The 23,982-nt window shown below is 44.9% G+C and overlaps 1 protein-coding gene across 6 annotated transcripts in view; it reads right to left on the bottom strand.

The window, feature by feature from the left end:
* LTBP1 (latent transforming growth factor beta binding protein 1) overlaps positions 1–23,982 on the bottom strand; it is a 381,021-nt gene that overhangs the window by 337,503 nt on the left and 19,536 nt on the right. The window contains exon 1 of one of the 6 annotated variants that reach the window (XM_084793793.1): positions 12,291–12,306. The exons of the other annotated variants lie outside the window; for them this stretch is intronic. The gene's annotated coding sequence lies outside the window, so the exon portion shown is untranslated. Of the gene's footprint in view, positions 1–12,290; positions 12,307–23,982 lie in introns of those variants that run through there. 6 annotated transcript variants of the gene reach the window in all.

Here is a 23,982-nt window from a genome sequence, read left to right as displayed (position 1 = left end):
AGAATTTTCAGAAAATACTGTTAGAAGAACAATAGTAAATATGATATTTAACAAAGTTAGACCAAAATCATTTCTTTAAAAAAAAAAAAAAGCCCCATGCTTGGCAGCAGAGGCCTTTAGTGTAGCACTGAGGGGGCAGAGGCAGGTGGACCTCTGTGAGTTCAGCCTCCTTTAGGAGTTTGGTGCCTTTACATCACATGTCACACATCCAGTGCCCTCAGGACTATGCTACAGGATCAAAGCAGATAGATCTCTGTGCAATGGAGGCCAGCCTGGTCTATCGCAGCAAGCTCTGGGCCAGCCAGAGTTACACAGTGAGACTTTGATGGGAAGAAGGAAAGAAGGAAAGAAGGAAGAAACGATTTAAAAACCAATTAAGAAGGAAAGGAAAACAATTAAGGGGGAAAGGCAATGGCAAATAAACAGGTGGGTACTGTCCAAATCAATGACGTCATCCAAAGAAGTTCACATAAAGTAGAGAGGAGCACTGTGGCTACTTAGTTTTTTAGGCAGCCATGGTAACTATCAGGAAGAGTGCTGTTGTGAAGTGGGTAACAGCCCAGTGTTTTGGGTAATGTGTGTGCTTGTGGATGGAAGCTTGTGCTTGTATAGGTGTGCGCATGCGTACATACATGAGTGTCGCCCCCAGGCGTCTTCCTTGATCACGCCTCTTCTTATCTTGTGAGACAAGTTTATCTCCCTGAGCCTGGAGCTCATGCACTGGGCTAGCCTGGGCCACTGAGCTCCAGGGGTCTTGCTGCCTGGGACATTCCTACTTCTCAGCACTGGGATCCTAGGCTTTGCCACTGTGCCCAGCTTTTACGTGAGCGCTGGGAATCCAAACACAGTTCGTCATGCTCCCACAGCAGTAAAGCCGTCCGCTGTGCCATCTCTCCCTTCCTGGCAGATGCACTCAGAAAGCAGCTTAGCAGTATGTTTCAAATATGTCACAGCCTAATGTCTAGACATGTGACCTAACAATGTAAAAAGAAAATTACCATGCCCATAGGTACACTCCAGTATCCTCGGCAGTGTTATTCACACTAACAAAGACTTTGAAGGAATTGTAAAAGGTTGAGAAAAATATGGTTAGCACAGAGCCATTCAAAATGAGAACAATAGCGTAATATAAGTTACTAACGTGTCAGGAGATACTAGTGTGACTTAGAATGGCGAGATTTCACTATACACTCAGCCACTTCTCAAATACCTCCAAGTTAAACTCACTGGCCAGAGGACGCTCTGAATCCTCCCTCGCTTGGCAAACATTCTTAGTAGAGAGAAGCACTCTGTTCTCAAAATCCAAACCACTTCAAAAACACAGAGGTTCTAAAATCCCAAACTGTTAAAAGTATCAACATGACACCACAAGAAGAAAGCTCTCCATGTGATGCTATAGGATGGATGGATCAAATGAGGGGTACATGAAAACTACCATACAGTACAACTTTCAGGGGATGTACATAATGTGTACATGAAACTGCAGTAAATCCCATCCTCACACTTTCGTCTAACGCAAAAGATACAGCTGCATACGCAGACATGGCAAAATCCAGGAGAAGAAAAATCCAACTGCAAGCATTACCCGGCCTGAATGTCAACTAACCAAAAGCCTTCCTTGGAGTCCACTCTTGTGACAAACGGCTGGGTGTCAGTCAGTGACAGCAGCTGAGCTTCATTCACAGGTGGCTAATTCAAGTAAGGCACAGTGCCAAGCTGCAACCAACTCAACTGCACTGCCCAGAAATGTCACCTGCCCACCTTGAAGGCAGGATCTGTCAGTCATGCTGGCTAGGGACTGCCTGACTTATGAGTCATTCTTTGATCAACCAAACAAAGACTAAACCTATTTAAGGTTTCACCTTTTACCACTAATAGACTAAAGTGTGCTTTGTGTTTTCCTGGTAGTAAATGCCAGTAAGTAGCTGGTAAACGCAAGCACCTGGCAACTTTGGAGTTTATAGACTTCAACTATGATGTGCACAGAATTCATTCTAGATGATGCCTAGTGAGAAGACAATGTAGTTTAATATCATCATTAAGCTTGTTTTAATACCATCTATATTATCTGCATTCATTGTCTGAACATTAAGCCCTTGTTAAATGCTAGCTCTGGGCCACAAACTTGAGATAAAAAAAAAAAGATGGAAAACCGTTTTGCAGAAAATCAGAGTCCAATTATGTAATATATACAAACAAATTTATTACTCACTACATGGAACTGGAAATTAAGTGATTAAGAGTGCTTGCTTCTGTTACAGATGACCGAAGTTTGGTTTCCAATACCCACAAAAGGCAGCTCACAACTGCCTATATGATTCTAGATCCTGGGGATGCAACATCCTTTTCTGACTTCCACAGATACCAGCACACATATGACATACACAAACCCATATATACAAAAGGCCCTTAGTTGGACAATTGATCAATATCTGTAAGTTAGTATATTAAGAGAGTAATGGGGGCTGGTCAGTCACATGGCTCTGTGGGTAAGAGAGCTTACTGTGCAAGCATAGCATCATGAGGGAACTCACCATCACCTACATAAAAATATGGAGCGGTCCCACATGCCTGTAAACCCAGAGGAAGGTGAGGGGTAAAGACTAGGCTACTGAGGGGTCTTGCAGGTCACAAACCTAGCCCCAGTTCCAGTCATTAGGGAGTAGGGCAGAGTGACAGAGCAGGACATCCAATGTGCTTCTGTGACCTCCATATGCAAACCACACACGCACATGTGCACACACACACTTTACTTAAAATAAATCTAAAGAAGATCATCATAAAAGAGAAGATGCAAGGAATTCTTAGAGAGAGAGAGAGAACCAATGACCAAAAACCTAGAAGCGTCGCTTGTCCTCCTCCTTGCACAGGCTACAAGCTCATCTACTAGTGAGAAGGTAGGACCATGTACATCAGATGTTTGAAGCCTGGTCCTCAGGGTAAAGATGTCCAAAGGCAGTAGAACCTTCAGGAAGTAGAGGATGGGTGGGAGGTAGTAAGCCGCTGGGGGCGCTGCCCTGGGAATAGATGAAGTAGTCATCTAGGGATCCAGGTTAGTTCTCAGAGAGTGGGTTGCTGTGATCCTCCTGAACCTACTGGCTTTCTGTCTGACTTTGTGATCCCTCTCATATCTGCGCCCCATCAAGAGACCTTCACAGAAGAGGAACAAACAGGACCACCCAACCCTGGACTTCTGACTTCCAAAATTATGAACTAAATAAACTTTCCTTCCTTATATTCTACCCTCCCTCTGGCATTTTGTTACGGCAATTTTTTAAAAAACTAACATAGATTTTTAACATGTGAATCTGGGAGAGAAAAATTCAACCTATGAGACACACCATCACCATGGAAATTTAACACTATTCTATGTATTCTGGCCAACTTAATAACATGTAAAAGATAAATGTCTACTGAGAGGCATCCGTTGCTATACTTTAAGATTAAACCCTAAAACAAATATCTGACTGAACTGTATCATTCCTAATGTAGGAGATCTCATGATGTTCAAATATACCCACTGTAGTTTTGCAATCAATATGGCAGTTAAAAAGTGCAGACAATCTACATCTAGAACAAATAGAGAACAGATAAGGATCCTCAAATGTGATACAGTCATTAAAAACAATGTTTAAGAACTTCCATGACACGAGACACCACTTATGATGTGACGCCAACTTGATTTTGAAGTTCCTACTTTTTCCTGACCTCCTGCCAATCGGGCTTGTACCTCCACCTCCCTGCTGACTGTGATCTTGTCTGAGTAGTTGGTGACATTCAGGCTGCCAAATCCAGTGGGGGAATTGTAGTCCCCTCCCTTGTTGGCATCAGCGGTGCTGGCCATGACAGATCTATCCTTCATCCCTATCACTCCCCTCCTTTTACTACTGGGTTGCCACAACTGACACCTTTCATTCCATTGAATCCTTCCCTCTCTCTCTCTCTCTCTCTCTCTCTCTCTCTCTCTCTCTCTCTCTCTTTCTCTCTCTCTCTCTCTCTCTCTCTCTCGTCCCAACCTTCAAGTATTACAATTTCCCAGGATGCCTTGCTCCATGGACACCTTTCCTGGTGATCTCACTTAACCCCATGTCCCCAAGTTAGACAATGGACTATGTCCTCTCATTTAAACTTCAGACATGGACATGTCCAACTGTCACACCTCACACATTTACACCTCCATGTGTACAAGACAAGGTTCTCGGTCTTAGCATATTTTGTGTCCCCTCTATCCACCTCAAAACTTCAACAAGATCTGCCTCCTAGTATCCATCTTAGTGAGGAACCCCATTCTTCACACACACACACACACACACACACACACACACACACACACACACACACCAGCCCAGTGTATCCATAGTTTCCATAGGTGGGACCCACCATAACAAACCCACCAGCCAGGTAGCTTAAGCAATGGAAGCATACTGCCACACAGTTCCAAGTCTATGATCAAGGTATGGGAGGGGCTGGTTTCCCCTGACGTCTGGAGAGAAGACTATTCCTTTCCTCTCTTTCAGCTTCCGACAAGTGGGCATTTCTCAGCTGGCAGATGGTATTGCACTCATCTCCACAGGCCCTTCTTCTCTTTGTTCCCATACCTAAATATCATCTTCCTTTAAGGCAGTGCCTCTCAACCTGTCGGTCACAACCCTTTTAAGGGGTCACATATTATATATTCTGCATATCAGATATTTACACTACCATTCATAACAGTAGCAAAATTACAGGTATGAAGTAGCAACAAAATGGCTTAATGGTTGGGGGGGTGGGGGGCGTGGTCACCACAACGTGAGGAGCTGTATTGAAGGGTCACAGCATCAGGAAGGGTGAGAACGGCTGCTTTAAGGGTTTAGCCACACTGGATTAGCCCCACCCACAACACTCAACTGCTGTGCAGGGTAACATGAACCTATCTTAGCTGATTACACCTGCACTGACCTGAGTGTCTTCAAACAACAATCCCTAAGCTACTGGGGGTTAGGATCTCACTATATGAAGAAAGGAATGATTTAATATATAATATCAAGTTCTCACAACACATATCAAACCCATCTCTAAATCCTGGAGGCTTGTCTTTAGATATAGTTTGAGTCTGGCCATCTTTTCTCACTGCCTCCCACAAACCCTTCTCTGGCTGCCTTGTGCCCCATTAAACCAAAACCAGATGGTGTTCTCTGCTCCAAATCCTCCTGTAAAATGTAACCTCGGCATGCCAGCTTGGTCCACTCCTCCCCGAGTCATCACCGCTATCACACCAACTTCCATGCCAACTCCCAGGCCCTGAGCTTGCCTCTGCTGAAGTGTCCTTGCACTGGGCTCTTCCTGCAACTGTGAAGTCCCTTGCTAGATACTCCCAGGTTGCCAGTGTCACTTGGATCCCCAGGAAGATGCTCCTCCAAACACCAGCTCTCTGCCTGTATTCTCAGCTCCCTCATTTTGTTCCTCCAGGCACTCACTGCTCCCTCCCTGACACTGTCACATTTTTATCCAGTCACTGCCTGCTTCTCTCACTGAGATAAAGCTCCACAGGGATTGAAAGACAAGTGGTTGCCTTCGCCCTTGGGCTGGGAATGGCATCTGCTCCCAGAAGATAATCAAAGCCACTGGTGAAGAATGGCTACATGACTACAAGTGGAAAGAAAGCATACTCAAACGTTAACACAAATGATTACCTATGACAGCAAAATTATATAACATTAACTTTTGTTTAAGTTATATTACACTTTGCAGAATTTCTAATGGTTTGTTATTACTGTTACAGCACCACAAAAGCCAACACTTCGTTTTCAAAAAGAAACGGTGACTCACTTAAAAGAATAGTTTAAACATACTTCAAGTTTTAAAGACTGTAAGCTATACAACATAAACAATGTAGGAGATAGGGTGCCTTACAGTAGACTTTACAATGACTATGCCATATTCAGACATATGATTTGCACTCTGAAAGCAACTGTTCCACTACTATGACTGGTTAGTAAGTCTAGTGTTGTTATCTGCATGTATAACTTATTCAAAAAGCAGGTTTCTTTTTATCTTATTTACGTAGCATGAGTATGTACATGTGTGTCTGCGTGTGTGTGTACATGCACACATGCACATGCACACATGAGCATGGCACATCATGTGTGTGGATTTCAGAAGACAGTTTCCTGGAATAGTTTCTCTCCTTCAACCATGTGTGCCTTGGAGATCAAATTCAGCTCATTGGGTTGAATGGAAAATTCCACTGAGCCCTGAAAAGCTGGTTTCTTTTATTTTCATCAACCAAAATTGTCAGAAATGTCTTTTTAATTTTTTTTTAATTAGAGCAATCAAAATAAGTTTTATGAGACTGAAATGACTGTCGACTTGAGAATCAAATCTCTCAACTCGGTTTAAGATACAGTGAGAAAAAACTAAGACAGAAAATAAAATGCAGCTTATTCTGATTAGGAAAGAGTCATAGTGATTAAAAGCCATCCATGGGCTGGAGAGATGGCTCAGCCGTTAAAGCCTAGGCTCAAAAACCAAAATAAAAGCCATCCATATTCCACAGAAGCCAGAATGTGGCCTGAGTGATGCTATTAGCTTTGTGCCTCAGTTCTTCCATCTATAAAATGGGAAGGATAAAATGAGGCTTCTATGTAGGTTCATTAACATATGCAAAGCATTTTGCATAATTGTTGACTCCGGGCAGCACCAGACAGGTGTCAATCATTATGCCCCGCCCCACTCATCCCACCCACACCCTAGCACAGCCTATGAGGGAGCTCTAGAAAGGCAGGCCACATTTCTGAGACAGTATTTTATTTCAACTACTGGAATTTTACACTAACCTAAAACAGCCTCCCTCACTGAATCATACACACTTAGCTACTGTTGTTTCTTTCTTTCCCACAGTTAATCATGCAGAGTAAAGCTGTCCTCAGTAAAAGGCCAGCAGGCTGCACAGAGCTTTAAAAAAAAAAAAAGTCTATGATCCTCCTCAGACTTGAGACATTTTTAAACTGATCTGCTTACTGTGTGAAGAAAAATGGCTAACTCAGAACCTTCCTAAACCACCATTCTGAGAGCATTCCTGAACGTACATTACTAGCCATATTATATGTCTTTGGATGGAACACTGTATAAGAAATGCCATCCATGCTGTGCCAAGACTTTTCCTCAATAAAATAAAAATGTTTCCAAAGGTCGCCGATGCCCAAGTATCATTAGTGAATGCATACACTAGTCAGGCCCTGGACCCAACCCAAGGACTATGTCCATTAGACCCTTACACTGGCCAGGCCACCACTTGACACCTCATGTGAAGTCTAAGGTCACGCCTCCAAATGGATGGGAACAACCGCAAGGCCCAGACTTGTTTGCAAGCAGCTAATCCTCTAGCTACTGACCCGTTGCTGTGAAATGTAACCTAACCATTTTCAGAAATTAAAACTAAAATAAAACTGTAGACTCTGAGGTCCGCGAGGGCACAGCTGAAAGGAATAAGCAAATCCCTCCTTTCAAAACAAAAATCCATAAAATTAAATTTTATAACAGGTTTTCTTGTCTCTGACATTTTTATAAATAGAGAACTTTACCCCAATAAATACATGAGTTCAAAATGTTCCTTTTAGGGCTGAGGGTGTAGCTCAGTAGTAGAAAGAGCAGTAGTTTCACATGTGCAACAGCCTGGATTCATTCTAAGCACCCAAAATACAAATAAATGCTCTTCCATCCATGTACTGGCCTGACCTTCCGTGTGTGCTTACATAGTTTGAAGGTCTGGGGAGATGGTCAGCGGGCAAAGTGCATGTTGTTGCAAGCATGAGGTCCTGAGTTCGGGTCCCCAGCACTCATGTAAAAAGCCTCAAGTAGAGGCATGTACTAAACCCTAGGGTTAGAGGGACAGAGACCCATGGGGCTTCCTAGCTAGGCAGTCTAGCTAAAACAACCTATGATCAGTATGCAAATCGAAGTCTGGATAATCACTGAGAGCAAACACCACCAGCGACTACCTTTCTGCTGGAAGCTGCCAGCCCTGAAATAAATGACCGCCCTACCTCATCCAGCCAGGCTTTTTGAACAATGGCTGATGATGATCTCAACTATAATGATCCTACTATTCCCAATTTTTCCATATTTTTATGTTTTCTGAGAAAACAAATGGCCGAGGGAGTTCTTAAACATTTAATCTAAATAACTCTTTATTGCTGAAAATAAGCCCTAATTAGCTCGGGTTCACAGTAATCTTGTTTGTTTTCTTACGATGGAAAACTGCTAAGCTGTCCCCAGTGCATAACTGGAGGACGTAATTACGAGAAAGAAAACGAAGAAAATCCACAGAACGATTCTGTAAGTGAAGATTTAATAAGGGCCACCAGGGCTACATCATTAATCATGGGTCTCACAGCCATCTGTCCAACTGACTATTCAGTAATCTTCGCAAAGCCCCTACAGATCATGTATTCCCCGCACCCCTTTCCCCTTTGATTTCTTCCCATTGTTTCCATGACTTGTTGGTGACATAATTTGGAGCAGGCGTCTGTAGAGTGAGAAGAAGAGAAAAAGATGCGGCAATTCCTTGGGAACTACTAGGCTGTAAAAACAAACTCATACACCCCCATGCCTGCTTGTCAGTGTCCTCTGTGCTCTCCTTCAATCGGCAGAGCTGATGCCCCCTACTCTTGAGTCTGCGCTGGGAGGGGACTGTTCCAACCAATGACAGTTCAGAGGGGCCACTGGGAACCTGGGAGCCCAGGCATTGAGGTCAGGCAGTAACACTTGTGCTTCCTCATAACGGGGTCCCTGCATCATAAAGAAACCCAAATAGCCTTATAGAGAGGTCCATGGAGAAAAGAAATGAGCCCCCGGCAATCACAGATGCAATTAATAAGTTCAAGACTCCCCAGCACAGGCTGCACATCTCCGTGTTTGCAGGCACTGAACATGGTCCAACATAATCGCCCTGTTCTAAAGTTTGATAACACTAGCCATATCCAGCGCTAGTGGATACAATCTATACAGCCACATCATACATAAATATATCCAAAGTGATACACAAAAAAATTGTGTACTTTAAATGGGTGAACTGAGTGCTACATGAATTATATCTCAGTAAGTCTGTTTTTTAAAGATTTATTTATCAATGTGTGTAGGAGTGCATGTGCGAGTATATGTACACGTGCATGTGTGTATTAGATAACGTCAGAAGCCAAAAGAGGGTATCAGATCTCCCAGAGCTGGAGCCGCAGGTAGCTTGTAAGCTGCACAACATGAGAATTGGAAAGCACATGGGTATAAAGAACCGAACTCTGGCCCTCTGAAAGAGCAGCCCCATGTTTTTGAAGAGCTGGGCCATCTCTCCACTGCCGATAAAGCTGTTTTGTAAGGCACATTATGTCCATGTACGATGACTCTGTCAGTTTACCTTAAAGTTCATGTATGTCTATTAGGACATGTACAAACAGACTGGTCCAGCTGTAGCAAATGATGCTGAGTTATAGTTTCTTCTGACATGGAAACAACCCATCCGGTTGGGAAGCCCCATGAGCAAGAAGGTAAACAACTCAAAAGACCTTCAGGAAGTCCCTGAAGCTGACCAGACTCACCAGGCCTCTCCATCTCAAAGTAAAGAAGCCAAAATGCAAAGAAGATTCTCAAGCAAGCCAATCAGAAAAAGAAGACACTCAGGTGAGCCAAGACACAAAGAAGACTGAGAGGTGTAGATCAGAGTCACTTGGAAAGTGGCTAACCTGTTGACCCGCCGACAGGCTGTGCAATGTGCTCCTGGTTCCCATCTTTTATGAGCTGTCACCTGTGCTGGAGTGGGCTTCAGTGATACAGCTGTCTGTGAGTCGTTTCTGCTCCTGGAAGTTAGTCCTCACCTATGTCCCCCAATAAGCAACCTCAATAAAAGCATGACTCCCCAAATTAGACTTCGGTAGCATCTGTACTTCGGTCCCTATCTGTGCTGAGCAGAAATGTACGTAGTGTCTCTCCAGGAAAAGTTTTGTCAAACAACAAATACTTATGTCACAGGCTTTCAAAATAAGTACAAGCTCATCCAAGGATTAAAATTCCCCCCACCCAAGACCCCCTTCAAAACAAGCCCTTACAACAAGGATAAGAACTCTCAAACAGCCCGGTTTTGTCTTGGAATGGCTCATTCATCAAAGATGCTTCCTTCGGCGAGTTGAAATCCGTCTTCTCACAGCTTTCACCCAGTGCCTCCCTTCCCACACTTTGAAGACAGTTCTACCACACTCCCTGCGACTTCTTGTTCTGGGAATCAGTACACCCATTCTTGCGACTTCTCCTTCCGGGAACACTGTTCCATGCTCCTTCACCACCTGGCTGCCTGGCCCAGAAGTCTTATAAAGAAAAGCATTTAACTGAGGCTGGTTTACAGGTTCGGAGGTTTAGTCCATCAGCAGCAGCATCACGGAGGGAAGCATGGTGGTGTGCGGGCAGACATGGCGCTGGAGAAGGAGCCAAGAGTTCTACATCAGGACCCACAGGCAGCAGGAAGACAGAATGAGCCACCGGCCTGACCTGAGCTTCTGAAACCTTAAAGCCTACCCAGGGTGGCATACTTCCTCCGCCATGGCCACACCTCCTAATAGTGCCACTCCCTCTGGGCCTATGGGGGCCATTTTCATTCAAACCACCACAGAAGATATGACCGTGTGTCCTGCTGAGGAACACAAACTTTGGAGTCAAAAAGTTTGCATCTGAGTTCCATCACTGTATTTGGTTTGGTTTTTTTCCCCCCTTATTGTTGTGACAAAAAGGAGGGTGTGTGTCATTTCCTAAGCACTTGCAGTCAAAGTGCCAGGCAAAGGTATAGCACACACCTGTAACCCCAGCACTACAGAGGCTGAGGCAGAAGGAGCTTGAGTATGAGGCTAGCCTGGGCTACATATCTAGACCTTGTCTCAAGAGACAAACAAACAAAAACTACTTTTGTAAAATCTTGGTTTGACCACTGGTTCTCAAATATGGCTTTTCACAGATGAGTAGTTAAGTTTCTTCCAAGCACGTGTATAAATCCAACTTCATTTAACCATCTAGGATATAAGGCCATAAGAACAGAGCCACCACAATGTTAAGCAAGTAGCACAGAGCCTGGGATCCAGAGGCAACCCCTGCCCATTGGTTGCTGTTACTATTGCTGTAACAGAACAAGTTCTGAGATGTTTCAGAAGTGGTCCCACAGTGAACATCTCTACGCTAAGTGTGATAGCATAAAGAATCATTTTTAAATCATCACACCCAAGATGCTTTTCTGGGTTTAATTATCTGCTGCTGGCTTTAGTAAACAGTTTAAAGCAGTGGTTCTCAACCTGTGGGTTGTGACCCCCAAATTAGCCTGTGGGTTGCAACCCCTTTGTGGGTCTAAGTGGCCTTTCACAGACTGTGAGCTGGAAGTGCCAGGCATGCCATCAGCCCTCTGTGGATGCTCAAGACCGTTAATGCTTCATAGACACCTCCAATGATGATGGTTTCCTTCCTGGTGTTTTGGCTCTTTGTTAGAAAGGTCTGCTGGGTCATAAGCGTGCCGCAGTCACCAGTAAGGTCTGGCTGTTCTCTCCCTCAGGGAAGCTCTGAAGTCAGATGTTCCTCTCCTGCTGGGTGTCCTCCTCCAGCCCCTTTACTTTTGGACTAACAGAGAGGACGTTGTCTGTGTAGAATGGGTCAGCCCACAAAACAGACTCTTTTGCTTACGGGCCACGTGACACTGAGCCAATGGCATTTGCTCTCAGCCTCAGTTTTCTCACCTGTCAGAGTCAGGCCAAGCTGACCATGTGGCCCCTTCCAGCACTCCCCATGTCCCCACAGGCATGGAGCAAGAAAGAAGCACTCACTGAAGCCAGAGTCACACTCTTACCCCATGGTTCTCAGATAGAAAAGAGGCTCACTCATCACAGATGACACATGATTTTCACAGCCTCCCAGTGATAACCCAGTCAAATGAAAATTTAACAATAGGCATTCTCTCAAAACCTTCTAAATATAAACACATATTCCTGGAAGGGCAAAGGATTTCCTGAGGGTCTCTTCTGAGGAAAACAACGGGTCTTGATTATAAAGGGTGTTTGGATTGACTTTGTGTATATAAGTGAATGAATGAGCTGTGTAGTGTGTGTGTGTGTGTGTGTGTGTGTGTGTGTGTGTGTGTGTGTGTGTGTAAAGCAATGTCAAGCTTTTTGTCTCCTGACAACACTGAGATACTCTAAAAGCTGTGTTGGGGTGTGCCTTCCCAGTTTCCTTTCTCTGTTTTTGCTTTAAGATGAGCCTAGTTTGACACAGGCTCCTTCTCCACATACCTGAGCTGGGTCACGGGATCCACGCAGTCCCCGTCAGCCCTTGCATGTTCTGGCCTGTGTTCCTAGCTCACAACCTAGACTGAGCAAGTCTCTCCGTGCTGAGCCTTCACGTTCACTCCTAGAGTGCAGCCTCCATTTCCGGCTGCTGCAGTCCAGTCACATGACACTTTGCGATCACCTGCTTCTTCCTCAGCCCGCCCGACCCGGAACTTACCAGTCTTACCTAACTCTCCTTTCCCCTACGGAAACTTGAGGTGACCTATCTTGTCTTACTCCTCTAGCCTTTAAATCTGCTTCCTGTCCTGCTAACCTGACCTCCATCCGTGTGACCCCTCTGCCACCCTCCCTTACCCCGGAGGGAAATTAGTCTGCACCTAAACCAGTTGCCTTTCTCACTGCTGTGATTGCCTGGCAGAAGGGACTTAGGAAAGGAAGGGTTGATTTGGGCTCACAGTTTGAGAGGGTGAGGCCCACATGATAGAGGGCAGCTCCCACCATGGGAGTTTGACACAACGTCCTCACATTTTGGTAGGTCGGGAGGTAGCACTATATAACCCTCAGAAACCCACTTCCTCCAGCCAGGCTGCACTTCCTAAAGGTTCTGTAACTTCCCACACCAGCCCCACTAACTAGGGACCTGGGGTTCAAACACATGTAGGGAAGCTTTCACATCCGCGTCATCGCAGCACCCCAGGGGCAGGAGATACTGCTGCCTCCTGCCTTCCTGAGCCTGGCAAACTCAGTAATAGCAACTCTCCATTAGTCTGCAAGCCTCTGTTGAATGTCAGGTCCTAGGGTAGAGTCCTCACTTCTGCTGTGGATTCTGCAGGACGGGCATGGGTCACCACTTTCAGATTGGGGAACCTGAAGCTCTGTTCTTGCAATGGAATCACCGCGTAGCTGGACAAATACCCAAGGCAATGAACCAAGCTTGCCTGAGCACGGAGCTCAGTGTGTTCCTTTCCCTCACCCTCCCAGATACTAGAAGCCGAGCCAATAGGAATCTCGCCCCACACCTCTTATGGAGAAGTTCATGCTTCTCATAGCCAGACTTTTGAACGCACTGGTCTCTGGCTTCAGCAGCTTTCTCCTAGTTTAAGTCTGTAAAAACAGCAGTCCCGCCTAGCTACGCCAACACCTCCTTCATGGTGGAGTGTTTCTAATGCCGCTGAAACCGGCATGGCTCTTTCTCCTTTGAACAGCGATGGCACCGGCATTTTCCACATCTACTTCCCACAGCAGCACACCACTAGCTGGCAGAAAGCAGCCTTCTCTCGCCATAGCACTGAGGAGAGCGCCTTCCCTACAGCACACAAATTCTTGCTGCCTCAAGCCAGCACTGTAAGATCACCCAGGAAAAGTCAGGCTGAGACAACACAAGTCAAAAAGCACACAGCGTCATGCCGCCTCCGCCACTGCTCTAGGGGATTTGTGCTGAGCGTGATGCCGGTTGTTCTAATTTTACTTCTAATTCTGTGATAAAATATCCTGACCCCGCCCCCCAAAAAAAATTAGGGGAGAAAGGGTTTGTTTTAGTTTACAAATCCAGGTTAGAATGCATCATTGAGCAAGGGCAGCAGAGGTGACCTGCACACTGTCCTCCGAGCCATGTCACCTGCACTCCCAAGGATACCCGCAGGGCCCAAGGAACATCCAGGCCTGCCTGGGTCCAGGAACTTCCAGGTTAGACACCACCCTCCATCTACGCCAGTCCCCTCCATGACGCTGCCAGGTCTGCCTGAGCCACAATCAGCAGGGGTGAGCTGCACACTGTCCTCCGAGCCCCATAGCCACCATTCCCTAAGAGACTTGCAGAGTCTCAGGAACATGTACAGCTCCAGTGTTGGGCCACTGTACCAGGCCTGCTCCACCAGGAACATCCAGCCCAAGGCTACCTACTGAAAACCAGGAACATATAGGTTAGGCCTGCTTTCATGATATCTGCCACACCAGAAATATCCAGGACAACTAGATGGCTAAAGACCAGCATAAGAACACAAACAACAAGAGCCAAGGCAACATGGCACCTTCAGAGCACAGCTATGATACTACAGCAAGCCCTGGATCTCCTAAAGCAACCAATCCACTAGAAAATGACTTCAAATCCAGCCATGAAGATGATAAAGGGCTCTAAAGAGGAAATGAATAAATCCCTTAAAGAAATACAGGAAAACACAATCAAACAAGTGAAGGAAGCCGGGCGTGATGGCGCACGCCTTTAATCCCAGCACTCGGGAGGCAGAGGCGGGCGGATCGCTGTGAGTTCGAGGCCATCCTGGTCTACAAAGTGAGTCCAGGACAGCCAAGGCTACACAGAGAGACCCTGTCTCAAAAAAAAAAAACAAGTGAAGGAAATGAATAAAAGTATTCAATACCTGGAAATGGAAGTAGAAGTAATAAAGGAAACAGAAATCGATGGAATCTTGGAGATTGAAAACCTGAGAAAATGATAGGAACAACAGAAGCAACATCCCCAACAGCATCCCCAACAGCATCCCCAACAGCATCCCCAACAGCATCCCCAACAGAATACAAGAGATGGAAGAGAGAACGACAAGGCGTAGAAGATACAACAGAAGAAATTGATACTTCAGTCAAGGAAAATGTTAAATCTAAAATATTCCTGAGACAAAACATTCAGCAAATCTGGGACACTATGAAAAGACCAAACTAAAAATAACAGAAATAGAAAAGGGTGAAGAGTCCCAGCTCCAAGGGCCAGAAAATATTTTTAACAAAATCATAAAAGAAAATTTCTCCAACCTAAAGAAAGAGATGCCTATAAACATACAATAAGCATACAGAACACCAATTAGATTGGACCAGAAAAGAAAATCCTCCTGCCACATAATCAAAACATTAAATCCATAAAACAAAGAAAATAATGTTAAAGCTACAAGGAGAAAAGGCTAAGTATCTTTCAAAGACAGACTTACCAAAATTACACTTACATTTTCAAAAAGAGCCTCTAAAAGCTAGAAGGGCCTAGACAGGTATCTTACACCTTCTAAGAGACCACAAGTACCAACCTAGAGCACCATATTCAGCAAAACTCTCAATCACCATAGATTGAGAAAGCAAGATATTCCAAGACAAAACCAAATTTAAACAATATCTATCCAGAAATCGAGCCCTACAAAAAATGCTAGAAGGAAAACTCCAACCCAAGGAAGTTAACTACAACCAAGAAAACACAGGAAATAAATAATGCCACACAAGCAAAAACAAAAAATAAAATGGAAGCACAAACAAAACTGACACACACACTCACACACACACACACACACAACACTACCAAAATCAAAACAAGAATTACCAAACCCTGGTCATTAATATCTCTCAACATCAACACCAAAAAAAGACACAGGCTAACAGAATGGATGTTAAAACAGGACCCATCATTCTGCTGCATACAAGAAACATGCCTCAGCAACAAAGATAGATATTATCTCAGAGTAAAGGGCTTGGGGGGGGGAAAAAGGTTTTTCCAAGCAAATGGATCCAAGAAGCAAGAGTGGAGCATCCATTCTAATTGGCGGGTGGGTATCTATGGGACAGGGGAGGCTCCCAGGAGTCTATGGGGGTGACCCTAGCTGAGACTCCTAGCAGCAGGGGATATGAAGGCTGAAGTTAATACCTCATGTAGCCAGGTGGGACTTCCAATAGAGAGTGTGGGACACCAACCCACCCATAAAACCTTTAACCCAAAATTTGTCTCACCTACAAGAAGTAGAAGGATAAAGATGGAGCAGAGATTGACAGAATGGAAAACCAATGACTGGCCCAACTTGAGACCCACGCCATGGGAGAGAGCCAACCCCTGACACTATTAATGATATCCTTCTATGCCTGCAGACAGGAGCCTACATAACTATCTTCTGAGAGCCTTCAACCAGCCCTTGATGGAAACAGATGTAGAGGCCCACAGCCAAACAATAGCAGAGCTCAGGGAGTTTTGTGGAAGAATCAGAGGAAGGATAAAGGGAGCTGGAGGGTCAAGGACACCACAAGAAGACCTACAGAGCCAATCAATCTGGGCCAATAGAGGCTCACAGAGACTAAACCACCAACCAAAGAGTATGCACAGGCTGGACCTAGACCCCCTACACATATGTAGCGGATGTGCAGGTTTGTCATGATGTGGGGTCCCCTAACAATGGGAGTGGAAGCTGTCTCTAACTCTGTAGCCTGCTTTTGGATCCCTTTCCCCTAACTGGGCTACCTTGCTGGGCCTCAGTGGGACAGGATGAGCTTAGTCCTGCTGTGTCTTGAAGTGCCAGGGTGGGTTGGTACCCCTTGAGGGCCTCCTCTTCTCAGAGGAGAAGTATGGGGCATGGGGGAGGGGGTGTAAGGGTGGAACTGGTAGGAGAGGAGGGAGGGGGCTGGGATCAGGCTGTAAAGTGATTAAATAAATAAATAAACAAATAAGAAAAACCCTTGAATAACTTCTACTACTGGCTGAACTCTATTATGTTGGTTCTATAACCAAAATTAGTTAAACTAAATAATAAAGATGTAAATTTAAGAAAAAAGAACACATCAATGCAGTGAAGTCACTGTGGCAGGAATGGAAGCAGCCAGCCACATCACATCCGAAATCAAAAGCAGAGAGAAATGGGTGAACACACGTTACTCACACGGCTGAGAAGTCTCTGCCTGGTGAATGGTGCCACCCACAGTAGGCTGGGTCTTCCCGAAACAACTAACTGAAGACGACCCTCTCCAGACATGCCTAGAGACCAACCCAGCACAGACAGTTGTTCACCGTGATCCTTTTCCCAGGCGACTATTGGGCTCTGTCAAGCTGAAAATTAAAACTAACCACCACTACTGTTTTTTCATCAAGTAGAAACCAAAAGGGTGAAGGACTGTTTTTGTTTTGTTTTGTTTTGTTAAGTTTTAAGAAAGCACAGTTAAGCTCAAGAAAAATCCATGTTACTTTTCATAATTTAAGTTCTTCAAGAAAGAAAAGGGGTGATGATGGATGCGTGCTCTACTCCTGGAAGGATTCGAAGCCAGGTTAGATGCTCTAAATAAGAGCATGAGGGATTCCTGGGTTGGAGTAAAGACAAGGCAGCTGCATGTGATGACAGTCTTCCCAGGACACTTCCTAGGTGCTCTCTGAAGATGACTGGTATGCTATAACATCAGAAACCAGTTTGTAGGAGGCTCACCCCACACCACCATCACTTCCCCCAAGCACCCATCTATCACCTAACCTTAAAGTAATGCAACAACGAAGCCAATGACTTCATCCTCTGAACCCAAACCCTTATTCTTATCATAAAAGTCTGTGTGGTTGTCAAACTTTCCAAAACTGCCAAAAAGCTATCCTAATATTTAGACAATTTAGGCAGCAATTATGGTGCAAGATTTACTGAGTTCAATTACACAACTGTAACTCAAGAAAGAAGAAAAAATACTATTCAGGACATTAGATGCCTCAGTTTATCTCCAAGTGACCCTGATAATATATAATGAACCGAAAAGCATAATTTACCCAATTCTAGATAACAGCGGTCCATTTTAAAATGTGCAGGCTGGAACCCTCTGCAGCTGCAGGTGTTTATGAGTAAATATTAAGAGAGCATGATGAGGTAACACGGGGCACGGTTTATGTTCTGTAATGCTCAACAAGTTCTAGGGTAGGAGATAAAACAATGTACTGAGTAACACACTCGGGCCAAAGAAAATAAGCGTGTTCTTTTCTTCCAGTCAGATGTTGTCATCACATTCGAATACTTGCTACAGCTATCTTTATTAACTGCGTCATCCCTACTTTGGACCAGGGGTAGTGGCTATTAATTTACAGTCTTTGAAAGCAAATTGTCTATGAGACATGATGGTTTTTTTTTTTTTTTTGAGAGGGTGAGGACTAAGGACTGAATCCAGGACCTCGCACATGCTAAGCAATCATTTTACCCCTGAGCTACAGGTTTCTCTAGAGAAAGGACAGCACCAGGAAGCCTGTGTAGCTGGAGAGGTTTCAATGAAAACAAGGCTGTCACCTACACATGACTTAAAAACCGCCACCCATATGGATCAAAACGTGGCACAGACAGGTAGACCTATGATACCAAAGTGAGTCTTAAAACATACTAGTGAAAGCCAGCTTTCCTCCTACACAAGTGCTCGGCCATGCAGTGCTGGGAGTCACATGACTTCATCTGACAACTGGTCCCGCTCAGTCATTCTTCTGTTAACAGTTCCTAAAACCGCCCTGCAAAAGGATCTGTGGAGGAAGGACACGGAAAGCGCCGAGAGGTATGAAGCCACAGTGAACTGCCTACCTGCCCTCACCCCTGGTTCCAGTTTTCAGGTGAACAAGGTAGGCACAGAGTGAAGGCGGGCCCCAGTGCTCCAGCCACTGAGTCTGTGAGACTCACAAGGTGTGGTTCTAAATCCGTGCATTTTAAAAACAAAATGCCATTAGTGCTTTACAAAAATGTCACGTGAAATAGCAATACCCTAAAAATCACATGTATATATGTATATAAATTTATTTCAGAAACTATTTTGTTGGCTGGGCATGAGTACATGCTTTTAATCTCAGCACTTGGGAGGGAGGCAGGTGGATAAAGGTGAGCTGAGAGTTCAAAGCCAGCCTGGTCTACACAGTGAGTTACAGGACTGCATAGAAAATGAGGTCCTCTCTTTAAAGGTGGAGGTGGCACATGCCTTCAGCCCCAGCACTCAGCAGGCAGTCAGTTCTCTCCTCCCACTTTTACGTAGGTTCCTGGGATTGAACTCAAATCATCTGCATTGCACAGTAACTGCCTTAGCCTACAGAGCTATTCCGTCAGCCTATAAAAAACAGGCTTTCACTCTCCTGCTCAACTTAGCCAACCTTCTGAAATTCATGATCTTCCTGACATAGCCTCCTGAGTATCTGGGACTACAGGTGCACACCAGTATACCCAGCTTAAGAAATAATACCCTAGGCTTTGCCCCCACACAATTTAAGGTACATGTACTTCACTAGATTAAAGTTTAGAAAATAAGTGTGAGTTCTAGACACACAGTCAGTCATCCCTTAGAGTCACAGGAGACTGGCCCAGGACCCACTGCAGATACCTAAGCCCTCAAATCCTTCGAGTAAGTGGTGTGGTGTTTGCATATAATCTGTGCGCTTTACATCATCTTTAAATGTACACTTTAAATCATCTCTAGATTGCTTGCAATTTCCAACTAAACATAAATGACAGATACAGAGTCGTTATATTGTTTAGGTAATGATAGCAAGAGAAAAAAAATATCTGCACATGTGAAATACGGGGGCAGCTTTTTCTTTCCAAATATTCTCAATCTGAGACTGGCTAGATTCAACAATGCAGAATCTGTGGACACAAAGAGCTGACAACTCTAACCCTACAGAATGCCCCGAGGTTGTAACGATTCCCAGTGAACATGACAGATCTGAGCTTACTGGCCCGAGAACATTTGCCCTTAGTTACTACACTGTTTGGCCTTTCAAAGGGAAACACACTACTCCTGATGGCAGGTCTACAATGTCATTGGTCCATCAAATCTTAAACCGTGGCAAGTCTCAGTATAGTGGGTAAAAGAAACTTGATGCCCAGGCGTCTCTTTCCCTGGACATCCCTTATCCACCCTTAACACAGTTCTTCTCCAAGTAGAGTTTGATCCAAACTCAGAGGAGAAGACATAGCGCTTGATGGGAAAATCCACCACGGACTTTGAAAGGGACTGCCAAAAACTATTACTGTCGGTGTTGAAGGCCCCCTGCTTGGTTACTGCTGCTTCTCAATGCCTGTAGGCAATATATACGATGCTGTAAATTATAAAAAATAAAAAAAACTGACAATACTGTAAATGATTCATGACCATAAAAATGCAAATCAGTGGTATCTAAGAAATCCAAGTGGTTTCTTCCCTGTAGGTAGAACCGTTTTGCGTTTATGGCTAAATTTGCTGCAGCATTCCTTTGAACCAGTTGTGGCATCTATCTGGTTCCCACATCTAAATGTGTGCCATTCAAACCTACGGAACATGTTCATTTCATATCCATATGAGTCATGATGGGACCCTCTCAAAGTTGTCCTTAAACATGGATTTCTGAGATGAGGAATCAAGAAGAAACTCAGTTATAGCCATGTTCTGATGTCGGTCGTTTCAAGTTCAGACATCTCTCTGAAAGGGTGTTTTTGTCTGAATGTGAGACAAAAAAAAATTGTGCTGTTATTTTAGAATTCAAAGTTTGATGGTGGCACAAAAGTGTTAAATTCCGTTCCTCTAAAACAAAACTTTCTAAGAAGAAACATAAACATTCTAGAGAAATTGTATAACGCGTTGCCTTAAAACAAAACAACAACACAAAGAAACACTGACCCGAGTGTTATTTTGTTTACTCTAAGCCCTGCAGGGATAATTATCTCCCTGTTGGGAACAGAATAAACAACAGGATCAGCACAGCGGTTTCCCAGAAGGATGTGCCCACCACAGGCTCAGTGATCTCTGCAGTAGGTGGAAGGTGACAAGGGAAGATCTGAAAGGGCGTGGATGAACTTTTGGATACTGGGAATTGGGTAAAATGGTACAGGCATGCCTGTTGCTCACATCCTGGCACTAACACCGTCCAGTAGGAGCTGCTGATACAGAAAACGGTCCCTGAAAAACCTCAGCCCATGTTCAGTCTCAGCCCCATGCCATGAGGTCTCTCATCTCAGGCTATAATCCATACCACTGGTCATCACCTCAGAGTCAAGAGCCAGCTCGCTATAACCTGCATCACTGGTTCCTGGTACTCACTAGGACCCCCAGTGTGGTAGTCATGCATGGAGACCATCCATCTTCAGTCTCACCTGACTCAAGACACTTCAGTGGGTGCAGTATTGCAGTAAACACAAGAACGGAAGCCAACAACCAAGGACCACCCCAGGAAAGGGTTGATAGTGTGCATGGGGAGGGGATGATAACTCCAGCCTCGCTCTGAGAGAGGCTATGGGCACTGATGGCTACTGAGGGTGTAGGGAGGAGGAAGTGATTTTTCTTCAGGAGCCCGGCCCCTGAGAGGTTTCCACACTCATATAGACAACACTGAGTAGCCTCAATGTTTCGTTTGCTTGTTTTTAAGAACACACGAAGTTGGGAGGAAAAGCTATTGTGGGCGGATGAGAGAAATTGGAGAGGAATAAATGGGGGAGTATATGCAAATATAAAATGTCTTATATACATATATAAAGTTCTCTAGCAATAAAAAAAGGCTATTTAAAAGTTAAAAGTTTTCATTTTTCTTCAACTATAATAAAATGTATATTGTTTTCCTATGGCTGTTTTAACAAATTACTGTTAACTGGTTGGCTAAAAACAACCAAAATGTATGCTCTCACAGTCCTTGAGATTTAAAAATCGAAAATTCATCTCAGTGGGATGGAATCACAGTGTTGGAAGGGCCACAGGACCAGGCTCCCTCCAAGGACTCTTAGAGAGAGCCTCTTCCTAGTCTTTCCTGGGTACGGTGGCTGCTAGCATTCTTTAGCTTGTGCCTGCAACACTGGAATCTCTGCCTCCAACTCTGCACCTCCATCAGATCTCCCCCTGTCTCTTATAGTAAATGTGTTATGAGACTCAGAGTTCCCCTGGATCATCCTTAGGCAAGTCTTAGCTGCACTGTCTTGGCCACCGAAGATGTCATTCACGGGTCCTAGCGATTAGGACTTGACATCTTTTGAGGGGAACATGTCTAAAACAAAGGAACCATGGAATTCTCCATTACGAACATGGCCAGAGGCATTCTAGAGGCAGCGTCACAGTATGTGTATATACACACACACACACACACACACACACACACACACACACACACACACTCATCACTCTGGGTGCAGGATGGGTGAGGGATGACGGCTTGTCTGTCTTCATCTCCTCAAGCATAGCTGACAACAGTCTGTCAATCCAGCATGCCTCCCATGCAAGACTTTCTCTTCCATCGCAAAATGCAGTTTTCTAGTCCCCTAGCCAGTCTGGACTCCCTTTCTATTAGGCTTCCGCCAGTCCATTCCCTCCCCAGCAGCACCCCCAAGAGCACCAGTCTGGTTCTCTAACCCTGAGAGCTGAGTCTGGACTCCCCACAAAGCACTTACAAGTCCAGTTCAAGTCTTCGTGTTTATAAGGTGTGTTAGTTTTCTGTTGCTGCAGTCAAATGGCAAGTTAAGGGAGGGGGGCTTGTTCTGCCTCCCAGTGAGAAGGCACAGACCATCATCACAGGCAACATGTGGCAGCCGTAATCTGAGGCTGCTGGTCACACTGCACAGATGGGGAAGTAGGAAGGGGAAAGAAATGAATCCAGACTATAATTCTCAGGGCAAAGCCCCAGCAACTTACTTCTTAGGGTTTACTTCCTGGAGGTTCTTCAACCTCTGAACACTGTACTGCCCGCTGGGGGTCAAGTATTCAAATAAATGAGTCTATAGGGGAAATTTTATACTTAGGCAAACGTAATCAACTCAATGGCTCAGAAGACACGATGAGGCGTTCGTTCATCCCAATAGGACTGGCTCAGTGCCCATCATGCAGCAGGCACAGGGCAGACTTAAAGGACATTTTTGCACTGGAAGTTTTACAACCGACAATTGAAAAGATTCTCAGAAAAGACACGAGTTAGCATGTCGTCCCTGGCAGGAAAGCTAGAGGTGCATGGGGGAGTAGAGGCCGGGCATGCAAAGAGGACTAAAAGTACAAAAAGTACAAAAAGAAACTCTTCCCTGAGTGTCCAGACAAGCAAGGAAAGTGGTAAGTGACACTCATGATGTGACCCGGAAAGTCAGAAAGAACCCAGCCATCCTTCAGAGTCTGTATCCACACCCTTCATATGCCCAGGCCCGCTCCAGTAGGGACCAGAAAGAGGAGTACCCTGGGGCATTTAACCCCAAGGAAGAATGCAAGCTCCTCGAGAAAGCCCTGATGTTGGTGAAAAGCACCCCACACATGCTTGCTTAACCAGATGAATATTGCTCAACTCCAGGAGGGTGGGAAGACACACTCCTCCCCCCAACTGGAATCCCGAGTGCGAATTTGAGGCTCATTTTCCCACAGAAACATCGCCAGGCATGGCAGCTGAGCTCCAAGCAGGACAAACACCATCTGTAGTCTGCACGGATCCTGGGAGGCCAGGACAAGTAGAGATGAAAACAGGCTGGCTCTGGATCTGAACCCTGCGTGAAGTCTGTGCATCCATAAAGTGTAGGGAGCCACCTATGTCCCAGTGGGGCAGCTGGCACAGCACAGGGCCTGGCACAGCGAGGGCTCAGTTTACAGTGTCATGTTTTCAGAAAAGAAAGACTCTGTTGCACGCCACCAGACAACAGAGCTCCATCATGTACACCACTTGTTCAAACAACAGAGTGCCTTCTGCATCCTAAATGTCAACACCTGTGCCTTTCCATACTTTAAATAACTTCAATAATTATATCCATGCTCGTTTAACAAAAAAATAGAATAACTTATCCAAAATGTAAGATCAATTATAACCAATATTTATAATACACTTTTTCCCCATGACAGTGTCTCACTATGTAGCCCAGGATAGCCTAGAACCTCATACACTCCAGGGCACTGTGATTGTAGGGGTGCACCATTACACCCAGCCTTCTATAGCACTCCTGTCAAGAAAGCAGAAAGCGCATGCCTTGTGAGTTAGGGTCAGACCCTAAGGGAAACACTGACAGAATTT

The sequence above is a fragment of the Acomys minous genome (genome assembly GCF_964271855.1).
Source record: "Acomys minous genome assembly, chromosome: 8".
In the NCBI taxonomy this organism is placed as follows: domain Eukaryota; kingdom Metazoa; phylum Chordata; class Mammalia; order Rodentia; family Muridae; genus Acomys; species Acomys minous.
This window is presented reverse-complemented; position numbering and strand designations above follow the sequence as displayed.